The 24,583-nt window shown below is 40.9% G+C and overlaps 1 protein-coding gene across 1 annotated transcript in view; it reads left to right on the top strand.

Moving 5' to 3' along the window:
• The window catches only part of LOC124258565, a 245,541-nt gene that overhangs the window by 191,728 nt on the left and 29,230 nt on the right, over positions 1–24,583 (top strand). The gene's annotated exons all lie outside the window — the stretch shown is intronic.

Below are 24,583 nucleotides of genomic sequence, written 5' to 3'. Positions count from 1 at the left end.
AATGAATGTGTGTCTTTGAAACGAAACCACTTTGTACTTACAATGTATATTAATGCAGACTTGTTCTCGTCACTATATGGCTGGAATAATGCCGATGTGACGTAAAGCCCAACTCAACCGAACCAATCATATACAGCCTTAAGTTCTTAAACGCCTTCATTTGTTTTTAGAAACAAGAATGCCAAGCCGTCTCCTGTCACCGACAGTCAATTTTCTGGTCCTACCTGCGCCTCCCTGGTGCTCAATGCCATATCCATTTGTTTTATTTTTCAAAACACGATAAACAGTGGAGAAAGGGATGCCTGTTCTATTTGAAATCACTTTAGCTGATCGGATGTCCTTGTTATATTACTCTAAAATGAACTTCCTCTTCTCTAAATCATCCATACTGAGGATCACTGAAAATGTCGTCTGCTAGCAAGTAAACAAAGGGGGATAACTCTTCACAAACTAATGAAAAAGGATTAACGGAGTTGTCTATCTTGAATGAAACCAAAGACTTGATAGCTGGTCAAGGTTGTTTATACTCGAAATCCAATTAAACATATTCCTTAAATTCTCAATAATTTCTGGTTATACTATACTTGTTCACTTTTTTTACGATCTACAATACCACAGTTGATCAAAGCTGGTTATGTTAACATCGTGGTGGAGGTGTATCTCCCCAATCCACTCCGATGTTTTAGATATCAGAAGTTTGGCCATTGCTCTAAACACTGTACTCGATGCCTGGTTTGCCAGCGCTGTGGTAACAGCCATGATAAATCTTCATTGTGAACAAGCATTCAAATGTGTAAATTGTGATAGCCAGCATATGGCATCCTCAAAGCTCTGTCCTGTTTGGCAGAATGTAAAATTCTCAAACTGAAGTAAGAGAAAAACATCACATTTGGAGAAGCTAGAAAACTTTTTAACTATCAGTCAGCTACTCCATCAACACTAAATTATTCTGCTGCTGTCTCAAGGCCAACTCAAACTACATCTGTATCCTGTCAGACTGAGTTGACACGGGTCAGATTTGCACCTGCCATCAAGATCGATCTCACAAAGAGTCCAACGTCTACACCATCTTCAACATTTCAGGCAGAGAGTCAGACGTAGTCTCAAACAATCCCAGAGGAATCAGCAACTGCCCATCTTACCAAACGTGAGAGGAAACAGTTTAATAGGAAACAATCTCCCAGGAATCCCGCTTAATCAGAGGTGTATGTCCAGAACCCCTATAGTGCTCCATCATCACAGAATTCTGTGAGGAGTTCTTCTTCATCACGTTCGCGTGAGAGATCACCCATTGAACCATTTATATCATAAAGTTCAATGGAATTGCAGAGGACGTGGAAAAAAATTCAATGAGATACACTTGTTAGTTCAGGATTTTAAACCGTTAGCCTTCTTTTCACAAGAGACCTATCTTAAACATACTGATCCCTTTCAGTTAAGGCAGTACAAGTCTCATCATTCATTTTCACTCCCAGGGGATAACGCGACTTGAGGTTCTGCTATCATAGTGGTATTCAATTAAATACTAATCTTCAAGCCGTTCCTATTCGGCTTACTTTGCACATTACGCTTACTTTGTGCTCTTTGTACATTTCACCTTCATCTGCCCTTCGACAATCTGATCTTCAGAATCTGTATGATCAGCTACAAAAGCCCTGTATCATCATGGCCGATTTGAACGGGCACAAACCTCTATGGGAAGTACAAGTACAAACAATAAAGACAAGGTCATTGAAGATTTTATTTCTCATAATAATTTATGTGTTTTTAATGATGATTCAACTCCTATTTACCCTTGCTGCAGAAACCTGTTCTTCACTTGATCTGTCCCTCGCAGATGCGAATATTTACAACGAATTTGAATGGTCTGTTCATGATGACCTTTGTGGAAGTGATCACTTCCCTACTGTACTAAAAGCTATTAAGCCGGATGATGGCCCACCTTTATCACGGCGGAATTTTTCCAAGGCCAACTGGTCCTTGTTTGAAACAATATGTTGGAAAAAATTAGTACCTGACAATTTGAAAAATGCATAAAACAACATACAGTTGTTTTATGCTCAACTGAATGAAACTGCTGAACGGACAATTCCTAAGTCCTCTGCAACTCCTCATTTTCGTAAACCATGGTTTAACAGTGAATGCAATCAAGCCAGGGAACATAGGAAGAAAGCGGGAAAATATTTCCGCAGACATCCTACAGTTCATAACTTAAATTATAACTTAAAATTACAATGCCAATGCACGAAGTGCACATATACAAAACAAGCGCCAGTCTTGGAGAAACTATGTCTCTAAAATTAATTCGCGCACATCCACGTCTAAGGTGTGGAACATGGTTCAGCGAATAAAAGTCAGTGGTTCAAAATCTCCTGTCCACCATCTTAAAGATGGTGACAATTTAATAACTGATAAATCTGACATTGCAAATAAAATTGGCGAAACTCTTGCCAAAATTCATCATCGGCAAATTATGTCCCTGAGTTTCAGCGATACCAGAGACAACAGGAAAAGACAAAATTGAATTTTGATGCACCAAACGGTGAAGATTACAGTGAAGTGTTTTCGTTACGTGAGCTTCACACAGCGCTAGCGCAAGCTCATGGTACTGCAGCAGGTGATGATAATGTCTTTTGATACTTGATCAAATATGGACGTCTGGAAATATTCCTCCTTCATTTGTTTCTGATTTTTTAAATGTAGTTAGTGTTAGGTCAACTTGTTGCCTAACCAATTGCCAAGGCGGAGAAGAAAGAAAACGGGAAGGAGCTATATGTTCTAGCTCAATGCCAGCAGCAGAAAGGAAAGGTTTCACTCTTATACCAAGAGGCGGAACAAGAGAAGGCTTCTTGTTATACAGATCTTCATATAGTGGATTAAAGACACAGTTATATGCAGGGTTTGACTCATTGGAATAAAGTTTTGTAATATACTGTAAAGTTAATTTTATACGGCGTTGTGTAAGAGATGGCTCAACAGCCTCGATGTAGAGGCTGTCAACAGGTGAAGTTCTAAAGGAACCAAGACATAGTCTTAGTCCTTGGTGGTGGACAGAATCTAAAAGTTTTAGATTACTGTTGCAGGCTCCACCATAAACGATGGAGCCATAATCAAGTTTGGAACGTACCAATGATCGATATAATTGTAGGAGGGTAGCTTGATCCCCTCCCCACTTAGAATTGGAAACGACTTTCAACAAGTCAAGTGCCTTCAAGCATTTAGATTTTAGGGACTTGATATGGGGAAGAAAAGTTAGATGCGAGTCAAAAATTAAACCCAAGAACTTGGCCTCCTTTACAACTTTGATGGGAGTGCCGTTGAGGAACAGTTCCGGGTCTTTATGCGGTTTATATTTTCTACAAAAATGTATACAATTAGTTTTGGATTTAGAAAATTTAAAGCCGTTTTCAAGACAACATTTATGTATTTTATTTAAACACAGCTGCATTTGCCGTTCAATAGTATACATATTCTTACCGCGACAAGAAATATTAAAATCATCCACAAAAAGTGATCCATCAATTGAATCATTTAAAACCTTCGATAAACTGTTAATCTTGATACTAAACAATGTTACAGACAAAATACTGCCTTGCGGGACTCCCTGATCCTGATTGTAATGGTCAGACAGGGTTGAACCCACTCGGACTTGAAATTGCCTGTCATTTAAAAAGTTGGATATAAAGTGAGGCAAAGGCCTCGTAATCCAAAGTCATGTAAATCTTTTAAAATCCTATGTTTCCATGTTGTGTCGTATGCTTTTTCTAAATCGAAAAAGATCGACACTGCATGCTGTTTATTAATTATGGCATTTTTCACAAAAGATTCTAAGCGCACTAAATGATCGATGGTACTACGGTTTTTACGGAAACCACATTGTATATTAATTATAAGGTTATTGGTTTCCAAGTACCAAACAAGTCGATTATTTATCATGCGTTCCATGGTCTTGCTAAAAAAAACTAGTTAATGAAATTGGCCTATAATTGGAAGGATCAGTATGATCACGTCCAGGTTTAGGGATGGGCACAGTTATAGCACGAGGAAGGAAATTGTCCAGATGTCCAAATGTCATCAAAAATAGATAAGGGCGTCTCTAAACATGATTCAGGTAAGTGTTTCAGGAGTTGGTAATGTATACCATCAGCTCCTGAACCAGTATCGTGAGCTTGGTCAAGAGCAGTTCTGAAGCTCATGTAACGAAAAGGTTTCATTGTAGTCTTCCCCATTGTCTGAATTGAAATTAATAGATTTCTTTTCCTGCTGTCTTTGATATTTCTGGAATTCAGGTACATAGTTTGATGAGGACGAATGTATGGCCAAAGTTTCTCCGAGTTTATTTGCTATTTCAGATTTATCAGTAAATAATTCATCTCCATTTTTTAGATGCCTAATGCTAGATTTAGAGCCCTTACCTTTTATTTTCTGAATCATGTTCCACACCTATGATATTGGCGTGCGCGAATTGATGTTTGAGACATAGTTTCGCCAAGATTGGCGTTTATTTTGTTTAAAAGTACGCCGTGCTTTGGCGTTTATTTTGTTTAAAAGTACACCGTGCTTTGGCGTTTAAAATTCTAAATTTGTTTAAATTGTGGACCATAGGATGGCGACGGAAATAATGTTCAGCTTTCTTCCGTGCCTTGCGAGCTTGTTTGCATTCAGCGTTAAACCATGGTTTACGTACATGAGGAACTGCAGAGGATTTGGGGATACACTTGTCAGCTATGTGTCTGAGCTCATCTGAAAAACATTTTATGGCATCAGGAAGATCAAGAAAAAGTTCAGGTTTGAGTTTGTCAGCACAGAAAGTTTCATATAAAGGCCAGTTAGCCTTCCTAAAGTTCCATCTTGATGTTGTCTGATAATATTTCTGAACTTGAAATCACTGAGGCTATTAGGAAACTGAAAACTGGTAAATCCCCTGGCGAAGATGGAATTCCTTCAGAATTTTTTAAGATTGGACAATCGACGTTACTTGCTTTCCTTAAGCCACTATTTAACTCAATATTAGACTCTGGAATATTTCCAGATGCCTGGAACTCTGCACTAACCATACCTCTATTTAAGTCAGGTTGTGCAACCGACCCAAACAACTACAGGGATATATCACTCCTAAATGTTTCAGGGAAAATATTTACATCAATACTAGATAAACGCCTCCGTCTGTGGATAGACTTGAATGATATTTTAACAGAAGCACAAGCTGGTTTCAGGCCCGGATATGCTACTACAGATAATATATTTACCCTTCAGACTTTATGTTCCAAATATCTTTCTAAGCCTAAGGGGCGATTCTTCTGTGCTTTTATAGATTTTAAAAAGGCCTTCGACTATGTTGATAGAGCCAAACTTCTATATTTGTTACTTAAGTCAGGTTGCCATGGTAAATTATACAATCTTCTTCATAATATGTATTCATCTGTAAAATCTTGTGTAAAGACAAGAAATTGTAAAACTGATATGATCTCAACAAGTTCTGGAGTACGTCAAGGTTGCATTTTAAGCCCAATTCTTTTCATCTTTTTTTATAAATGAACTTGTTGCAGAAATATATAAATCCTGTAAACATGGTGTGTTTATATCTCAAGACATTAATGATATTATGATGTTACTTTTTGCTGATGATGTAAATATGTTTTCCTATACAGTTAATGGTTTACAGCAACAACTCAATGTTCTGCATAAATTTTGTATTACTTGGGGTTTGAGTGTTAATATTGAGAAAACTAATATTATTGTGTTTAGAAATGGAGGTGAGCTAAAAAAAGGATGAGGTATGGTATTATGGTAATACAAGGCTGAAATGTGTTTCGTATTATAAATATTTGGGTTTAATATTCTCATCCAGACTAAATTGGTCAACAGCCTGTAAACATTTATCTGTTCAAGCATCAAAGGCTATGCAATCTGTATATCAGCTATTCAAAAAGAATTCTTTTATTTCTTTCAAAACGGCCTGTACCATCTTTGATTGTAAGATTTTACCGATTCTTTTATATGGGTCCGAAATCTGGGGAACCAAATACTTTCATTGTATAGAAAAGGTTCATGCATCATATTTTAAATGCTTCCTAAATTTGGGAAAGTATGCTTCAAATAAGGCCGTATTAGGGGATATTTGTACTCACCAGATTACGAGTAATAAAATTTTGGTTGAAATTATTAAAAATGGATTCTTATAGGTACCCAAGGCAAAGTTATATGTTCCTAAAGCTACAAGATGATATTGGCAAGCTTAATTGGGCATCAGAGGTTAGACAGTTACTTTTTTCGACTGGATTTTCTCATGTGTGGATTTCCCAAATGGTTGGAAATGAATGTAATTTTTTATATGTTTTTAAGCAACGTCTTCAGGACATTTTCTTCCAAGAATGGTCTATGTCTATAAATAATTCAAGTTTCTTAGAACACTATTCTTCTCATAAATCTCTGTTAGAACTGGAGTTTTATATTATGAAGCTACGAGACAAATCGTTAATACGGGCGTTGTGTAAATTTAGAATTGGCTTTCATGATTTTAGAATTCACTATTTACGCAAACCCAATAGAGCTTTCAGTGATGTAAATGAATCCATCTGTAAAAATTGTAATACAGGTAATATTGAAAGTGAATTTCATGTATTATTTGTGTGTACCAAATATTTAGATTTAAGAAGTAAGTATTTATCATTTGTACAAACACCTGTAAGAGATGAACAAACATTGTCCAGTCTGTTAAATTCTAAAAATATTGATATTATCAAATCTATTGCAATTTATTTAAAACATGTCTTTAATGCAAGAAATGCCACCACAACCAACACGTGCATATAATTGTAGCAAGTGTATTTGTACTATAGGCCTTTAGGCCCGAAATACTGAATAAAAATGAATCTGAATCTGAATCTGAATCATCTTGATGATGGAGGAACATCAGATGGATTCACGGATTTGAGAATTGTTGGGAAATGGTCACTTCCACACAGGTCGCCGTGGACTGACCACTCAAATTCATTCAATAAGTCTGAGTCTGTAATTGATAAATCAAGGGCTGAATAAGTTCCTGTGCCAGGATATAAATATGTGCTAGAACCGTCATTATATATGCATACATCATTATCTGAACAAAAGTCTTCTAATAGTTTACCTTTAGCATTAGTTGTTGTACCACCCCAGAGCGGGTTGTGGCCATTTAAATCTCCCATAATGATACAAGGTTTTGGGAGTTGGTCATATAAATTTTGAAGGTCAGTCTTCTGAAGAGTTGAAGATGGTGAGATGTACAATGAACATAATGTGAACGCAACATGTAACGTCAGTCGTACGGCAACCGCCTGGAGACCAGTATTAAGAATAACAGGGCTGTGGATAACATTTTCTTTGATCAGGATCGAAGATCCTCCAGTGGCCCGATCACACGGAGGTGAAAAGGAGTGGTATGCATTGAAATTACGTAATTCAAATGTATCCATCTGTTTTAAATATCTCTCCTGGAGACAAATGGCTGATGGTGTGAGGTCCTGGACTAATAGCTGCAAATCATTCAAATTATTCCTTAGCCCTCTGCAGTTCCATTGTACAATATTATTAAAATACATTATCTTTTGGGGGGATTTATTGGGGATCTACCCTGCACTTTTTTGGAGGTCGACAAGCTATGTGCCCTAGGATGGACGTCTTCACATACGTCCATGGCCTCAAGAGATCCATATTTGTTGTACAGCTGAATTCTATTTTCCGACCATTTTGGGGCTCTACCACTTTGTTTTTGCTTCGGTTTAGTTTTGCTTTTAACAATGTCTTGAGAATCAGATGAAGATTGAGACTGTGAACGGGACTGAGAGGATGACTTATGATCAGAAGATGACTCTGGCTGCTTTTCGGACGTACTAGGAAGTGATTCCGTAGTTTGGGATGATATAGCAGGATACAAAAGCTGTGGTTTGTCGCCTTTGACCCAAGTGAAGTTTGTTTGACAGCTTGTCGATGCTGTATATACTTTAGGGCTTGATTCAGTTGATGTTTTGGCTATTGAAGCATAACTTTCTGTAAGTTGAGAGCTCTTTACAAGTTTTTTGGCATCAGAAAAACTGATGTTCTGGGTGAATTTGATCTTGTTGATCTGCATATGTTCTTTCCAAATCGGACACACTTTTGAGAAAGATGAATGTTCTCCTGTACAGTTAGTGCATTTTTTAAAGGTACTTGTACAATCTTCAGTTGTGTGTGTCTTCTCACCACAGTGAGCACACACAACAGACAATGTACAAGTATTTACACCATGTCCATACTTCTGGCATTTAAAGCATCTCAGCGGATTAGGAATGTAGGTGTCAACATTGATATTGCAATAACCTGCTTTCAGTGATTTGGAAGCAGTTGGTGACGAAAAGGAAAACAGATGAGTATTGGTCTGAACAGTTTCATTGTTTTTACGGATTGAAAAGCGTTTTATGTAGAGTACACCTTGATCTTTCATTTCAGAAACGATGTCAAGTTCTGACATGTCAGAAAACAACCGATCACGATCTCTGATGATACCTTTGCTTGTGTTTAATGTCCTCTGAGCAGATAAAACAACCTGAATGCCGACAAACGATTCAGTGGTCAACAGATTGGCTGATTGATGCCGTTTCCCGCACTCAACCAGTAACGCACCTGAACGTAACCGTTTAATGTTCTTAACTTCGCCGGCGATACCTTCAATACCCTTGGAAACCGTGAAAGGGTTCAACTTTAATGGTGTTTTGTCGAGAGTTTCGATCACAAGAAAGCGTGGCCAAAAGTCAATTGATTTGGACGGTCTCAGGTCATCATCATCAGGATCATTTTCAAGAGGACGTTTTGTTATTTTGGTGGGGGTTTCATAAACCATGGTTAGTGTAGAGATTTCATCATCCGAGCTCCCCACCCACCACGGCGTATCACAAGGACAATGCTATATACAAGTGGATCTCCGACTTGCAGCACCAAGGATACCCGGATGATATACTCAAGCAGAAAGATTAAACAAGTAATCAATCTAGCAGATTGGCCCATGAGCCATCGCCTTCTGGGCAATTTAAATAGTACATATTTCAAAATCAACTGATGTTTTATAAACGAAAATGAGTCAAGACCTAAAGTCAAATATGTAGTACATAATATAATTTTTGTGCAGATACAATTTAATGCACAGGGCTCGACATGACCGGCCAATTGGTAGAACCGGGCCCATTCTACCACCCGTCTAGGTGAAGTTAGGGGCGAAGTGGTGTGTTAGGCAAAGGTACACTGTTCCTTGAACCAGTGCCCTCAACCACCAGACTCCCTTCCTCCACCGACACAGGGGCGCAACCCACAGCCAACAGGTTGGTGGACCAAATATCCCCCTGGGTCCACAACGGGGGGTCGAAGGGCGCTTAGCGTTACCCAGCACCCACCACGAGGAGGTGGCCCTTCATGGGTGCCTGTAAATAATAGAATCTGGACCAGATAATCCAGTGATCGAAAACATGAACATCGATCTACACAATTGGGATGCAATGACCTGTGTAAACCAAGTCAGTGACTATATTGATAATTGGAAGAAGAGGATTGAAATGCTTTAAAGTTATGTTCCCGAAAAGAGCACTACCACCAAATTCAATTGAAACAAAAATTGTTGGCATGGAAACTCAAAAAATATTTTATTCAGAATTCCAAAACTACCCAAAAGCACCAGTACATCACCAAACCTATCTATGCCGAATTTGGTGAAGAAATAGCGAACAGTTATAAAGCTCTGCACCGGAAAAGAGCACTACCACCAATTTTAGTCGAAGTCAAACATGTTGCCATATAGACGCTGAAAAATATCTTACTCGGAAATGCAAAACTACCAAAACACACCAGTTCACCACCAGACCTATCAATGTGCCAAGTTTGGTGAAGAAATACTGAACGGTTTTAAAGTTCTGCTCCGGAAAATAGGACTACCACCAATTTCAGTAAACGTCAAACTCGTTGCCATGGAAACGCAAAAATATTTTATTCAGAAATCCAAAACTAATAAAAGGCACCAGTACACCACCAGACCTATGTATGTGCCACGTTTGGTGAAGAAACATAGAACGGGTTTATTCTGACTGCTTACAAGTGCTTCCACGATCTGGCTCCATCTTACCTGCAAGAACTTCTGTATTCATACTCTCCATCTCTTCCATCTCAGCGCAAGCATCTCTTTCAACCTCACACTGACAAATGGTACATAACTTGCTTTCAGCTAATTTGATCTTAAATACAACATGATTTAGTTGGTAGAATGCAATGTATAATCCGGCACTAAAACCATCGAAATTAGATTTTCCTTGTAGTCATTACCCATTGCTGGTTGTAAGAGGCGACCAAATTGGGCAACCCATTTGCCGTGGGCTGCATCCCTGTGTCGGCAGAGGAAGGGAGTCTGGTGGTTGAGGATGACGGAACCGGCAATAGTGTTCAATAATCCAACACACCACTTCGACCCTAACTTTGCCTAGACGGGTGGTAGAATAGGCCCGATTCTACCAATCGGCTGGTCACGCCTTGCCCTGTGCATGGAATGTCTATACAAAATTTGGTATTACATAACACTTTTGGCCATGTTCAAAATGTTAACTAATATTCTACCAAAACAAATTAGCCTCGCAGACCCATGCACAGAAGGCGGTGGCTCATGGGCCAATCTGGTGATGCTGACCTCCGATTTCTGTACGTCTCCAATTAATTGTCATGGACAGAACCATCCTGACCTTTAATCTGGTAGGCAGCTACAGCATTTCATGTCAAATTCGCTGGAGTATAACACCCCCTTATCCCTGGTCTTTGCAGCTTGGAGACCCGCTGCAGTATTAGATCGTCCTTCTTGACATTCCATGGTGGGTGGGGAGAGGGGATGCCGAACCACATTACTAACGACATGGCTTCCTAATACCCCGGTTCAAAACGAAGACACATGGATGATGACAACTCCTCGTCTGACGAGAGTACGCCCCTCCGACCTGACTACTGGCCACGTTTCCTGATCATTGAGGCTTGTGACAAGCAACCTTTGCAATTGAACCCTTTTGCAATCTCCAAAGGTATCGCTGGTATCTGCGGAGAGGTTGCCAATGTTACAAAGCTCCGATCTGGCTCTCTCCTGATAGAATGTACCCGGTAACACCAATCACTAAATCTCCTCAAAATACAACAATTGCTCAATATCAAGGTCGCTGTCTCAGCACACAAAACACTTAACTCGTGTAGAGGCATTGTACGGGACAGAGCTCGATGCCTGTCTGACATGACTGAAGAACAAATTGTCAAGGAACTCTCTCAGCAATCCGTCACAGCCGTAAAACGATTCACCTTGAAAAAGGACGGTGTTGTTCAACCAACGAACACCTATCTCTTCACGTTCGCGCGAGCAAACATTCCTGACTCGATTAGAGCTGGTTATTGTAGCATTGGTGTGGAGGTGTATGTCCCCAATCCACTCCGGTGCTACAACTGCCAAAAGTTTGGACATGGGTCCAAGTCCTGTCGTTCCTCTGCTGTTTGTTACCGCTGTGGTGACAAGCATGAGGGCAACGACTGTACTATGGAAGTGAAGTGCACAAACTGCGGTGGTAACCATATGGCCTCTTCCAAGTTCTGTCCAGTGTGGAAACGCGAATCCGAGATACTAAAGATCAAGCACAAAGAAAATATCTCCTTTCACGAAGCAAAGAAGAGGGTTGCAAGTTTAACTGCAGCCCCTTCAACCATCACCTACTCTTCTGCTGTCTCCCGTCCTTCTATCACTACTGCAACCATCTCATGTCAGACCGACCTGACATGGATCATTTCTTCTCAGCCAACTGAACTCAACACAACTCAGCCTATCTCAGCAACTCCATCTCCAACGCCAAAAGTCAAAACCTCTGAATCACAAACACCAGAACAAATGCCAAAACCAGAAACAGAAACTGCGCGCAGAAAAAGGGAAAAAAAGAGGCTCGAGAGACTAAAACAACTTGAACAACTGCCAAACACAAAACTAAAGGCCACCTCTCCTTCAGAGGTCCCCATCGAGGTCCATAACTCCTTTGGCCCTCTGGATATGGAGGTAACTCCAACTCCACCTCACACCAATAGGAGTTCATCAAACGTTTTGTCACGTTCACGTGACATGTCACCAGTGGAAGCACCATGAATCCACAAAACATGATCCAATGGAATTGCAGAGGACTTAAGAATAATTATAATGAATTACAGCTATTGATTCAAGACTTCAAAACATCCGCGTTTTGTCTCCAAGAAACCTACCTAAAAAGGATCGATAAATTTGACATCCGTCGGTACAGTTCCTACCACTCCTTTTCTCCTCCCGGTGTAAAAGCTACAGGAGTCACTTCTATCCTGGTGAGGCAGGGCGTCCTTCATAGCCCCGTTCCACTTAAAACCAACCTACAAACTGTTGCTGTCCACATGACTCTGAACATAGGGTTTACACTATGTTTCCTCTATCTCCCTCCCACCTCAACTGTTCGTCTATCAGATCTTCAGAACTTATATGATCAACTCCCGAAGCCCTGCATAATCATCGGCGACTTCAACGGCCATAACCCCCTATGGGGGAGTACTGATTAAATAGTAAGGGAAAGGTCCATGAAGAGTTTCTCTCAAATAATGATGTATGCATCTTCAACGATGGATCAAACACGTACCTCCATCCTGCCACTGGATCATACTCTGCTCTCGATCTATCACTTACAGATTCTAATCTTTTAAATGAGTTCGAATGGTCGGTCCATGACGACCTTTGTGGAAGCGACCACTTCCCAACAATTCTTACTCCTATCAACCCTACGGATGAACCCCCTCAACAACATGGAATTTTACTAAGGCCAATTGGCCTTTATTCCAAACCCTATGTTCAGAAAAACTTAAGCTGGACAACTTCAGGAATGTTCCTGACCCCATGGAACTATTTTCAGACGTCCTAAATGCCATCGGAGACAAAACTATTCCAAAGTCCTCTGCAAACCCGCACATACGCAAACCATGGTTTGATACAAACTGCAAACAAGCTAGGAAAAATAGGAAGAAGGCGGAAAAATATTTCCGACAACATCCTACAGTGCATAACCTGAATGCTGTTAAAATGACAAATGCCAGGGCAAAACGTACCTTCAAACAAACTAAACGCCGGTCATGGAGGAAATATGTGTCAAAAATCAACTCCCGCACACCCATGTTCAAGGTGCGGAAAATGATTCAAAAGATTAAGGGCAAAGGGTCAAAATCAGGAGTTCACCACCTGAAAGATGGTGACTCCTTCCTAACAAATAAATCTGAAATTGCAAACAAACTTGGCGAAACTTTGGCAAACCACTCCTCCTCATCAAATTATAACCCTCAGTTCCAGAAATACCAAACCCAACATGAAAAGAAACCAATCAATTTTAACTCTGATAATGGGGAGGATTACTACGAAACTTTTTCCCTCCATGAATTACGTACTGCCCTAGGACAGCCTCACGACACTGCGGCAGGAGCTGATGAAATCCATTATCAGCTTGTGAAAAACCTCCCTGACACAGGCTTGGAAACACTCCTAAATATATTTGATGACATCTGGACATCCGGACACTTTCCTCCTTCGTGGCACAACATGCCGCAAAGAACAAGCACAATACCTTCGAAGTGTACAGACTCATCAATCATCCAGATATGACTCATTGGGCCATAGAGAGAGCGAGAATCGGGATTTTTTGCCAGCTGAGGGGTACTCGACAGATGGGGAAAATGGCTACGTATTCAACCACATCAACATGGACAGGCTGGACGTCAAATGGACACCTTCACACGAAAAAACAACGTCATATTTTATGGAGTTCCTGGAAATGATGGCGAGACGTTTATGGAACGTAGGAAGTTAATTGTGGATACTCTAAATGAAATCCAGGCAGATCAGGAGTGGCTTCCTCGGGATCTGGAGAGGCTTGGCCAAAGGTCAGGAGATCGACCTAGACCTCTTCTAGTACGATTCGCCCACGAACACTACAAGCTAAATGTGGTGAGTTGAGTTGAGTTGAGTTGGGCTTTACGTCACATCGGCATTATTCCAGCCATATAGTGACGAGAACAAGTTTGCATTAGTAAACATTGTAAGTACATACTCGGAATGAGTTTTATTTCAAGGACATATATTGATTACATTGTCATTTAAAAGTAGAGAAAGTCATAGCATCAAATTTATAGGCAGGCAATTTGTTAGTCACATTTCATAGTTACAATTTATGGTTGTTACATTTCGCAGTTACAGTTTATGATACAGATCAACTTCCCTCAGGTGAGGGCTCACGCGGGAGAACAGATCTTTTAGGTTTCTTGCATGATAATGTGAGTCCCTTGCAGACGATAAGTCCACGCATTCAAGCAGAATATGCTTGATGGTGGAAACCTCATCGCAAGAGACACACATGGGGGGTCCATCCCCATCCGTTTTCAGCAGATAGTCATGTGTAAATCGACTGTGGCCAATACGACATCGTCGTAAAACTACCTCATCACGTCTTGACTGACAACCCAAGTAGGTATCACCGATTGTTGGCTTCAATTCATGGAGTTTGTTTCTTCCCACTTGAGTGCCCCACCTTTTTTGCATCAGGTCCCGAGTATAGCTTTTGATAGTGGGTTTGAAATCACTGTGCGGGATTAGCAGTGGAGATAGGGGCTTGTCAAGAGCTGCTTTTGCTGCAGCATCGGCCTTTCTGTTACCTGCTATGCCGACGTGACCCGGCAACCAGCAGAGGACGATGTCACATTGGCCAGTAGAAAGGTCGTTGTAAAGTTCTAATATGTCCAGGATGACTGGGTGACTTGATGTCACATTTTGAAGTGCTTGAAGGCAGGATAATGAAAAACGATGAAGTTTTTGGAATGTTTTTGGTGTTGAATGTAGGTCAAAGCTGAGAAGATAGCTTTGGCTTCAGTGGTGAAAATGGAACTGTTGTCGGGGATCCTAGAGGAGACAGTCTTGGCTCCAATGACTGTAACGCTGGCAACTTGGCCATCGTCCTTGGATCCGTCTGTGAAAATGGATCTATGGGTGTTATACTTCGAACGTAACTGGTTGTATTCCTGTTGGAACACCAAAGGATTTGTTTCAGACTTTTTGAGTTTGGTGAGGGTAAGATCGATCTGTGGTTTCACCATTTGCCATCGTGGTGAGGACAGAAGTCGGTAAGGTGCAATGATGTCGAGATCAATTTTAGCTGCAGATATGTGTGGTTTGATCCTGATTCCAAGTGGTGGAACCAGGCTTGGCAGTTTAGGAAATAAGTTTTCATAGGTGGATAGAGTCTAATTTTTCTAAATTGCTTTTGCAGGCTCCACCGTAGACAATGGAGCCATAATCTAGTTTACTGCGAACTAATGATCTGTACAAGTGAAGGAGGGTGGTCTGATCCCCTCCCCACTCTGTATTTGAGACTACTTTTAGCAAGTCTAGAGCCTTCAAGCACTTTGTTTTCAAATATTTTATGTGTGGTAAGAATGTCAGGTGGCGGTCGAATATGAGTCCAAGGAATTTGGCCTCTTCTACTACCTTGATGGGAGTACCATCTAAGGTTAGGTCTGGATCTTTTTGTGGTTTGTATTTACGACAAAAGGGAATACAATTTGTTTTGGATTTTGAAAACTTAAAACCATTTTCATTGGCCCATTTTTGGATTTTGTTAAGGCAGAGTTGAAGCTGCCTTTCTATCGTGTGCATGTTCTTACCACGACATGAAATATTGAAGTCATCCACGAAAAGGGACCCATCAACGCAACTGTTCAGAATGTTAGTGAGGCTGTTAATTTTGATGCTAAAAAGTGTGACAGACAGGATGCTGCCTTGGGGGACGCCCTGATCTTGGTGGAAATAGTCAGACAGTGTGGAACCCACCCGAACTTGAAATTGTCTGTTATTTAAAAACTGAGATATGAATTGAGGTAGTCTACCCCTCAATCCAAACTCGTGTAAATCTTTTAGGATACCATGTTTCCACGTTGTTTCATATGCTTTTTCTAAGTCGAAAAAGATAGATACTGTGTGTTGTTTGTTAACAATGGAGTTTTTGATGAATGATTCCAGACGCACCAGATGGTCAAAGGTACTTCGTTTTTTCCGGAAACCAAATTGGAGGTCACTGAGGAGATTGTTGAGATCTCCAAGTACCAGATCAATCGGTTGTTGACCATGCGCTCCATGGTTTTGCAAACGCAGCTAGTTAGTGATATAGGACGGTAGTTTGAGGGATTAGTATGATCGCGGCCGGGTTTTGGTATAGGGATGATAATGACATTGTGCCATGAAGGGGGAAAGTGTCCGGATGTCCAGATGTCATCAAATATATTTAGTAGTGTTTCCAAGCCTGAGTCAGGGAGGTGTTTCAGAAGCTGATAATGGATTTTATCAGCTCCTGTCGCAGTGTCGTGAGCCTGTCCTAGGGCAGTACGTAATTCATGGAGGGAAAAAGTTCCGTTGTAATCCTCCCCATTATCAGAGTTAAAATTGACTGATTTCTTTTCATGTTGGGTTTGGTATTTCTGGAACTGAGGGTTATAATTTGAGGAGGAGGAGTGGTTTGCCAAAGTTTCGCCAAGTTTGTTTGCAATTTCAGATTTATTTGTTAGGAGAGAGTCACCATCTTTCAGGTGGTGAACTCCTGATTTTGACCCTTTGCCCTTAATCTTTTGAATCATGTTCCGCACCTTGGACATGGGTGTGCGGGAGTTGATTTTTGACACATATTTCCTCCATGACCGGCGTTTACTTTGTTTGAAGGTACGTTTTGCCCTGGCATTTGTCATTTTAACAGCATTCAGGTTATGCACTGTAGGATGTTGTCGGAAATATTTTTCCGCCTTCTTCCTATTTTTCCTAGCTTGTTTGCAGTTTGTATCAAACCATGGTTTCGCGTGATGCGGGTTTGCAGAGGACTTTGGAATAGTTTTGTCTCCGATGGCATTTAGGACGTCTGAAAATAGTTCCATGGGGTCAGGAACATTCCTGAAGTTGTCTGGCTTAAGTTTTTCTGAACATAGGGTTTGGAATAAAGGCCAATTGGCCTTAGTAAAATTCCATCTTATTGATGGTGATTCATCCGTGGGGTTGATAGGAGTAAGAATTGTTGGGAAGTGGTCGCTTCCACAAAGGTCGTCATGGACCGACTATTCAAACTCATTTAAAAGATTAGAATCTGTAAGTGATAGATCGAGAGCAGAGTATGATCCAGTGGCAGGATGGAGGTACGTGTTTGATCCATCGTTGAAGATGCATACATCATTATTTGAGAGAAACTCTTCATGGACCTTTCCCTTACTATTTGTATCAGTACTCCCCCATAGTGGGTTATGGCCGTTGAAGTCGCCCATGATTATGCAGGGCTTTGGGAGTTGGTCATATAAGTTCTGAAGATGTGATAGGCGAACAGTTGAGGTGGGAGGGAGATAGAGGGATCATAGTGTAAACCCTATGTTCAGAGTCATGCGGACAGCAACAGTTTGTAGGTTGGTGTTAAGTGGAACAGGGCTATGGAGGATGCCCTGCCTCGCCAGGATAGAAGTGACTCCTGTAGCTTTTACACCGGGAGGAGAAAAGGAGTGGTAGGAACTGTACCGATGGATGTCAAATTTATCGATCCTTTTAAGGTAGGTTTCTTGGAGACAAAACGCGGATGGTTTGAAGTCTTGAATCAATAACTGTAGTTTATTATAATTATTCTTAAGTCCTCTGCAATTCCATTGGATCATGTTTTGTGGATTCATGGTGCTTCCACTGGTGAAATGTCACGTGAACGTGACAAAGCGTTTGATGAACTCCTATTGGTAGCTGGTGGAGATGGAGTTACCTCCATATCCAGAGGGCCAAAGGAGTTATGGACCTCGATGGGGACCTCTGAGGGAGAGGTGGCCTTTTTTTGTGTTTGGCAGTTGTTCAAGTTGCTTTAGTCTCTCGAGCCTCTTTTTTTTCCCTTTTTTTTCGCGGAGTTTCTGTTTCTGGTTTTGGCATTTGTTCTGGTGTTTGTGATTCAGAGGTTTTGACTTTTGGCGTTGGAGATGGAGTTGCTGAGATGGGCTGAGTTGTGTTGAGTTCAGTTGGCTGAGAAGACATGATCCATGTCAGGTCGGTCTGACATGAGATGGTTGCAGTAGTGATAGAAGGACGGGAGACAGCAGAAGAGTAGGTGATGGTTGAAGGGGCTGCAGTTAAACTTGCAACCCTCTTCTTTGCTTCATGAAAGGAGATATTTTCTTTGTGCTTGATGTTTAGGATCTCGGATTCGCGTTGCCACACTGGGAAAAACTTTGAAGAGGCCATATGGTTACCACCGCAGTTTGTGCACTTCACTTCCATAGTACAGTCGTTGCCCTCATGCTTGTCACCATAGCGATAACAAACAGCAGAGGAACGACAGGACTTGGATCCATGTCCGAATTTTTGGCAGTTGTAGCACCGGATTGGATTGGGGACATACACCTCCACACCAATGCTACAATAACCAGCTCTAATCGAGTCAGGAATGTTTGCTCGCGCGAATGTGAAGAGATAGGTGTTCGTTGGTTGAACGACACCGTCCTTTTTGAAGGTGAATCGTTTTACGGCTGTGACGAATTGCTGAGAGAGTTCCTTGACAATTTGTTCTTCAGTCATGTCAGACAGGCATCGAGCTCTGTCCCGTACAATGCCTCTACACGAGTTAAGTGTCTTGTGTGCTGAGACAGCGACCTTGATATTGACAAATTCTGGTATTTTGAGGAGATTCAAGGATTGTTGTTTCCGGGTACATTCTATCAGGAGAGAGCCAGATCGGAGCTTTGTAACATTGGCAACCTCTCCGCAGATACCAGCGATACCTTTGGAGATTGCAAAAGGATTCAATTGCAAAGGTTGCTTGTCACAAGCCTCAATGGCCAGTAGTCAGGTCGGAGGGGCGTACTCTCGTCAGACGAGGAGTTGTCATCATCCATGTGTCTTCCTTTTGAACCGGGGTATTGGGAAGCCATGTCGTGAGTAATGAGTGAGTGAGTGAGTTAAGATTTAAAGTCATATCTGCAATATTTCAGCCATATCGTGACTAAAACTAGTTCTAACTTTGTAATACAGACATATAATATATAAAACCCTGTCAACGAAGGACAGTAAAACAACTAGAATATCACAATTAGATTTAAAACTAGTGTGGAAGGTTTAAAACTAATAGCACTTTTAGGACAATACAAGATAAAAACAGGCTATAGATCGCCAACAACTGAAGGTCGATCACCATACTAGGGACCATGGGGACTTACAGTACCTTGGCTACCTGCATGGACCCTAGTTGGATTTACACCATCCCTTCAGCTGCTGGCGATTGTAAGAAATGTTAGCTACAATTAAAATGACAAAATGCTACGTTTAAAAATCCTGGTCAGTTTAAATTGACTTTCGAAGTTTTGGGACTTACGTATTACCCTCTCAGGGGACAATATGTTTATGATACTTCAACCCCCTTGAGAGTACAGCCACTAACAATCTAAGTTACTAATCAAACTACCAATCATTAAAACACAGCTATATACAGAACATATTAATCAAAATTCATTAATGAAATCAATTTCTTTTAAAAACCAAGAATTAAATGAAGATGAACAGAATTAAAAGATCCTTAACAGTTTTAACATTGAAATATTTATCCCTTATGATGGAGAATTCAACACAGTCAAGCAGGAGATGCTTGACTGTGACTCTCATCACAAGGGGATACAAAACGGAGGATCTTCACCATTTAACAAATATTTGTGAGTGTACCTTGTATGGCCAATACGACATCGTCGCATGATGACCTCTTCAAATCTGGACTGACAACCCAAGTAAGTGTAACCGATATAGGGTTTTATTTCATGTAATTTATTGATACCTACTTGAGTGTCCCACTTCTTTTGCATCAGATCACGGATATAAGATCTTATAGCAGCCTTGTAATCAGAGTATGGGATCAGAAGTGGTGTCACAGATTTGTTGAGTGCTGCCTTAGCAGCAATATCAGCCATTGTGTTCCCAGAAATGCCAACGTGGCTGGGTAACCAACAAAAGACGATGTCGCATTGGCCAGTAGCAAGCTCATTATACAATTCAATAATTTCTAATAAAAGTGGATGTTTACAAGAGAGATTTTTAATAGCCTGAAGACACGAAACAGAATCGGAAAATATTATGTATTGCTCATATTTACGGTGTTTATTAATATATTTAAGAGCTGTTAATATGGCGTTAGCTTCTGCTGTAAAAATAGAGCTGTTATCTGGTAAACGAGAAGAGATTGTTCTGGATCCAATGACAGTGGCACAAGCCACCGCGCCACCATCCTTGGACCCATCTGTAAATAAGGATTTATGAGTATTATATTTATTTTTTAATTGATTATATTCTTGTTTATATTGTAAGTCATTAGTTACAGATTTCTTAAACTTTGTCAGTGTTAGGTCAACTTCAGGCCTCACCAGTTGCCAAGGAGGAGAAGAAAGAAGACGCGAATGAGCTATATTTTCCAGCTCAATGCCGGCAACAGAAATGAAGGGCTTAATTCTGTGCCCAAGTGGCGGAACAAGAGAAGGTTTTTTATTGTATAAATCCTCATAGAGGGGATTAAAGACACAGTTAAATGCAGGGTTAGACTCGCTAGAATATAGTTTAGTAATGTATTGTAAGGATAATTTTATATGACGTTGTGTAAGAGAAGGTTCATCTGCTTCAACATATAGACTATCAATAGGAGAGGTTCTAAAGGACCCAAGACAAAGTCGTAGGCCTTGGTGGTGGACAGAATCAAGTAGTTTTAGGTTGCTTTTACAGGCTCCACCATATACGATGGAGCCATAATCAAGTTTCGAGCGGACCAATGATCGATATAGGTGGAGGAGGGTAGCTTGATCCCCTCCCCACTTTGAGTTGGAAACAACTTTCAACAAATCGAGTGCCTTCAGGCATTTGGCTTTAAGTGATTTAATATGCGGCAAAAAGGTTAAATGGGAGTCGAAAATTAGGCCCAAGAATTTGGCCTCCTTAACAACTTTGATTGGAGTGCCATTTAAAGATAGTTCTGGATCTTAATGCGGCTTATATTTTCTACAAAAGTGTAGACAATTAGTTTTGGATTTGGAAAATTTAAAGCCGTTTTCAAGACACCATTTATTTATTTTATTTAAACACAACTGCAATTGCCGTTCAATAGTATGCATATTTTTACCACGACAAGAAATATTAAAATCATCCACAAAAAGTGATCCATCAATTGAATCGTTTAAAACCTTGGATAAACTGTTTATCTTGATACTAAACAATGTGACAGACAAAATACTGCCTTGAGGGACACCCTGATCCTGATTGTAATGATCAGACAGGGTTGAACCAACTCGGACTTGAAATTGTCTGTCTTTTAAAAACCGTGATATAAAAAGAGGCAAACGGCCCCTTAAACCAAAATCATGTAAATCCTTTAAAATGCCATGCTTCCAGGTGGTATCGTTTGCTTTCTCGAGATCAAAGAATATCGATACGGCATGTTGTTTATTTATGATTGCATTTTTAACAAAGGATTCTAATCGTACCAAATGATCAATGGTACTTCGATTTTTCCTTTAACTCTTTCCATGATATAACATAATAGGTGTTGGGGATACGATGCCAATTTTTATTCACATTGACACATAAAATAACAAACTTTTCATATAAATACATAAAATCCTCCTCTCTTAACACTAGTAAAAATCTATCAGTAAAACAGGTTGCCCAGGGAGGTGGGCGGGTGTCTTTACACGTCGACTGCAGCCGCGAGACTGACTCTTCGTCCCGTATGACGACGAGTCGCATGCCCGTACGCACGCCGCGCACGTGCAAGCTTGCGTGGCGGGGTGCCGTTTTCCCGATACTGGCGGTGAGGCGCCCGTCTGTCCATGACCTGGAGTTAAACTTTAATAATATAAATTATTACCCCTTAACTCTTTCCATGATATAACATAATAGGTGTTGGGGATACGATGCCAATTGTTATTCACATTGACACATAAAATAACAAACTTTTCATATAAATACATAAAATCCTCCAAACCCCCAACACCTATTCTGCACATGATGCTGCTATTATCATTGCTTTTGAAAGTTTATCATGGGTTACTCCATCTACAGAAACGTATCTTTCGTAAGCGTTTGATTTCCAGTCTCCATGGAGTTTAATGAGCATGGGTGACACGCCTATCTTGTAAGCGAAGGTACACCCCCCTCGCCTGAACGAATGGCCACTGTAGCCATCTGCCGGGTACCCACAGGCCCCCAGCACTTTCTTTAGTGCTGTAATAAAGGCGGTATACGTTAGACCACAGATCTTACCATCACACATGAAAGAAAACAGATGATTTGTAGGCGGTATCTTGCCTTGGATCTCACGCAGTGATCTGAGCGCTGTAACGGGCACAAAGGGAAACCTTCAGACTGGCCAGTGGCAGTCGTAACACCCTCTGTCCGAACTGAATAGTCTTAGAATGTCGAATGGTCACATAGGCAGTAGCATCATTAACAATAACATCACGAACACACAATTGGCGATCAGGAGACTTACTTTGTTTACCAGGTAACAGTGTAGACTTTCTCATGAAGGTGAAGAAAGCCACCAAACATGCACTCCAAAATGCGATGTTAAATGGGATAGATAAATCGAGTTTAGATCTGATTTGTCGCAGAATGGTTGGCGTGATAGGTAATTTCTGTGCCGGTGGCTTGCCTTTAATACGCATGACACCCCTTCTAACTAGACTTAACGTCCATGCAGTGAGGGGGTTGTCAAAGCCAGAGTTGAGATGTAGTAGTCTGATGACGTTGAGGTATCCGGGTATACTGTTAGCGTTGAGAGAGCGCTAGGAAGGCTATGTACCGGCCTATAGTCAAAGTAGAAGCTGGAAGTGGTGTAAGACTGAAATATACGCAGAACCTGAGATAACATCGTATCATCGCAGAGTAGGTTTTCTTAGTCGTGTATGCATAGGCCGCCTGCTTTGTATGATGTCAGCTCGGCGTCTAACCGACACAGATCTGCTACCACTGGGCCTGCAAAACGTCATAGAACTGAGAGTCATATGGTTTAACAAATTCATGTCATAACCAGCATTTTGTAACCATGACATATTGTCTTTTCTGTGGAGCCGAGAGATTTTGTCACTGATTGTGTTCCTCACACCCGGAATGTGTCTAGAGGTTAAGTGAAAGCCGTAGGGATGCAGCTAGCCAAAATAAATGCCTTACTATCTTCATTGCTGCTGGGTTATGTGAGGTACCTTTGTTAATAGCGTACATAGTTGCCGAGTTATCGGTATAAATAATCACATGTTTCCCGCTCCATGCCGCCGCCCATCTCCTCGCCGCCACGCCAACGATCGCAAGTTCCTTGATGTTGATATGTTCATTACACAAGCATACCATGTCAGAACGCCACGCTATATAAACCCAATCACGATTGTAAATGCCGCCGCCAGTGTCGCACGCATCTGTCGCAAACTCCTCGTAGGATATTGGTTCGCCTTGGATTACAAAGGTAGTACCATTAAATATTGACATAAAATCTAACCACCACTTGATATCTGCTCTGGCGGAGGCATTAAGTGCAATAAAGTGATGTTTTTGCCGGACACTGTTACATACGTCTATCAACCGTCTGAGAAATGTACGTCCCCCACGGATTGCACGTGCTGCCCAGCTTAGCTTACCGATCAGTTTCTGCAATTGATGTTTAGTCGGTCGCTTGAGGTCGCTTACGTTATGTAACAATGTTTTCACTTCCATCGATTTCTGATCAGGGAGAGTTAAGGTTCCTGCACAGCTATCTATCTCAATTCCTAGAAAGGTCAGCTTTTGTGCTGGTTCAACAAACTTGTCATAGTTAATTGTAAAGCCTAATGATTCAATCAATTCTTGAAGACACTTAACTGCTAATTCGCATGTCTGTTTACACTTTGCTTTGATCAGAAAGTCATCCAAGTAAACCAAAATACACTCAAAGCCCCTGCGTCTCATCATGCGAGTGATGCTCGAAGAGATACGCTGAAATATTTCCGGGCTTTTAGCAGAACCAAACGGCAGTCTCGTATCGATCATATAAGTCAACTTGTTATCGCCGGTGAATTCCCATTGTAAACCCAAAGCATCATAACAATCAGGGTGGACCGGGACGCTTCTATAGGCGTTCTTAAGGTCAATCTTTGCCATGTAGCCATTACGTGGTAAAAGCTGCACTGCTTTGTCAATTGTATCATAGGCTAAGAACTGACTAGTTGTGACATAATCATTAACACTAAGACCTACTGGCCTACTACAATCATGGATGAGTCGAACTCCCGAATCTCCTTTAGGAATAGCAGCGATACTGCTCACAATAGTAGGCTTATGTGACACTTTAACGTAGTTACCTACATCTAGTTCTTGAAGTAGCTTTTCCTCAACTTTCACAAAATTTTCTTCGCACAGTGCAGATTTAGAATTATCACATTCCACTTGCTTGACATCCGCATCTCTGTCAATGATCCTAAAACCGTGAGTAATACCAAGTAGAATAAAATC

The sequence above is a fragment of the Haliotis rubra genome, unplaced genomic scaffold, assembly GCF_003918875.1.
Source record: "Haliotis rubra isolate DU_JTF1 unplaced genomic scaffold, ASM391887v1 Scf699, whole genome shotgun sequence".
Taxonomy (NCBI): domain Eukaryota; kingdom Metazoa; phylum Mollusca; class Gastropoda; order Lepetellida; family Haliotidae; genus Haliotis; species Haliotis rubra.
The sequence above is the reverse complement of the archived record's forward strand: the minus strand, read 5'-3'. Positions and strand labels throughout refer to the sequence as shown.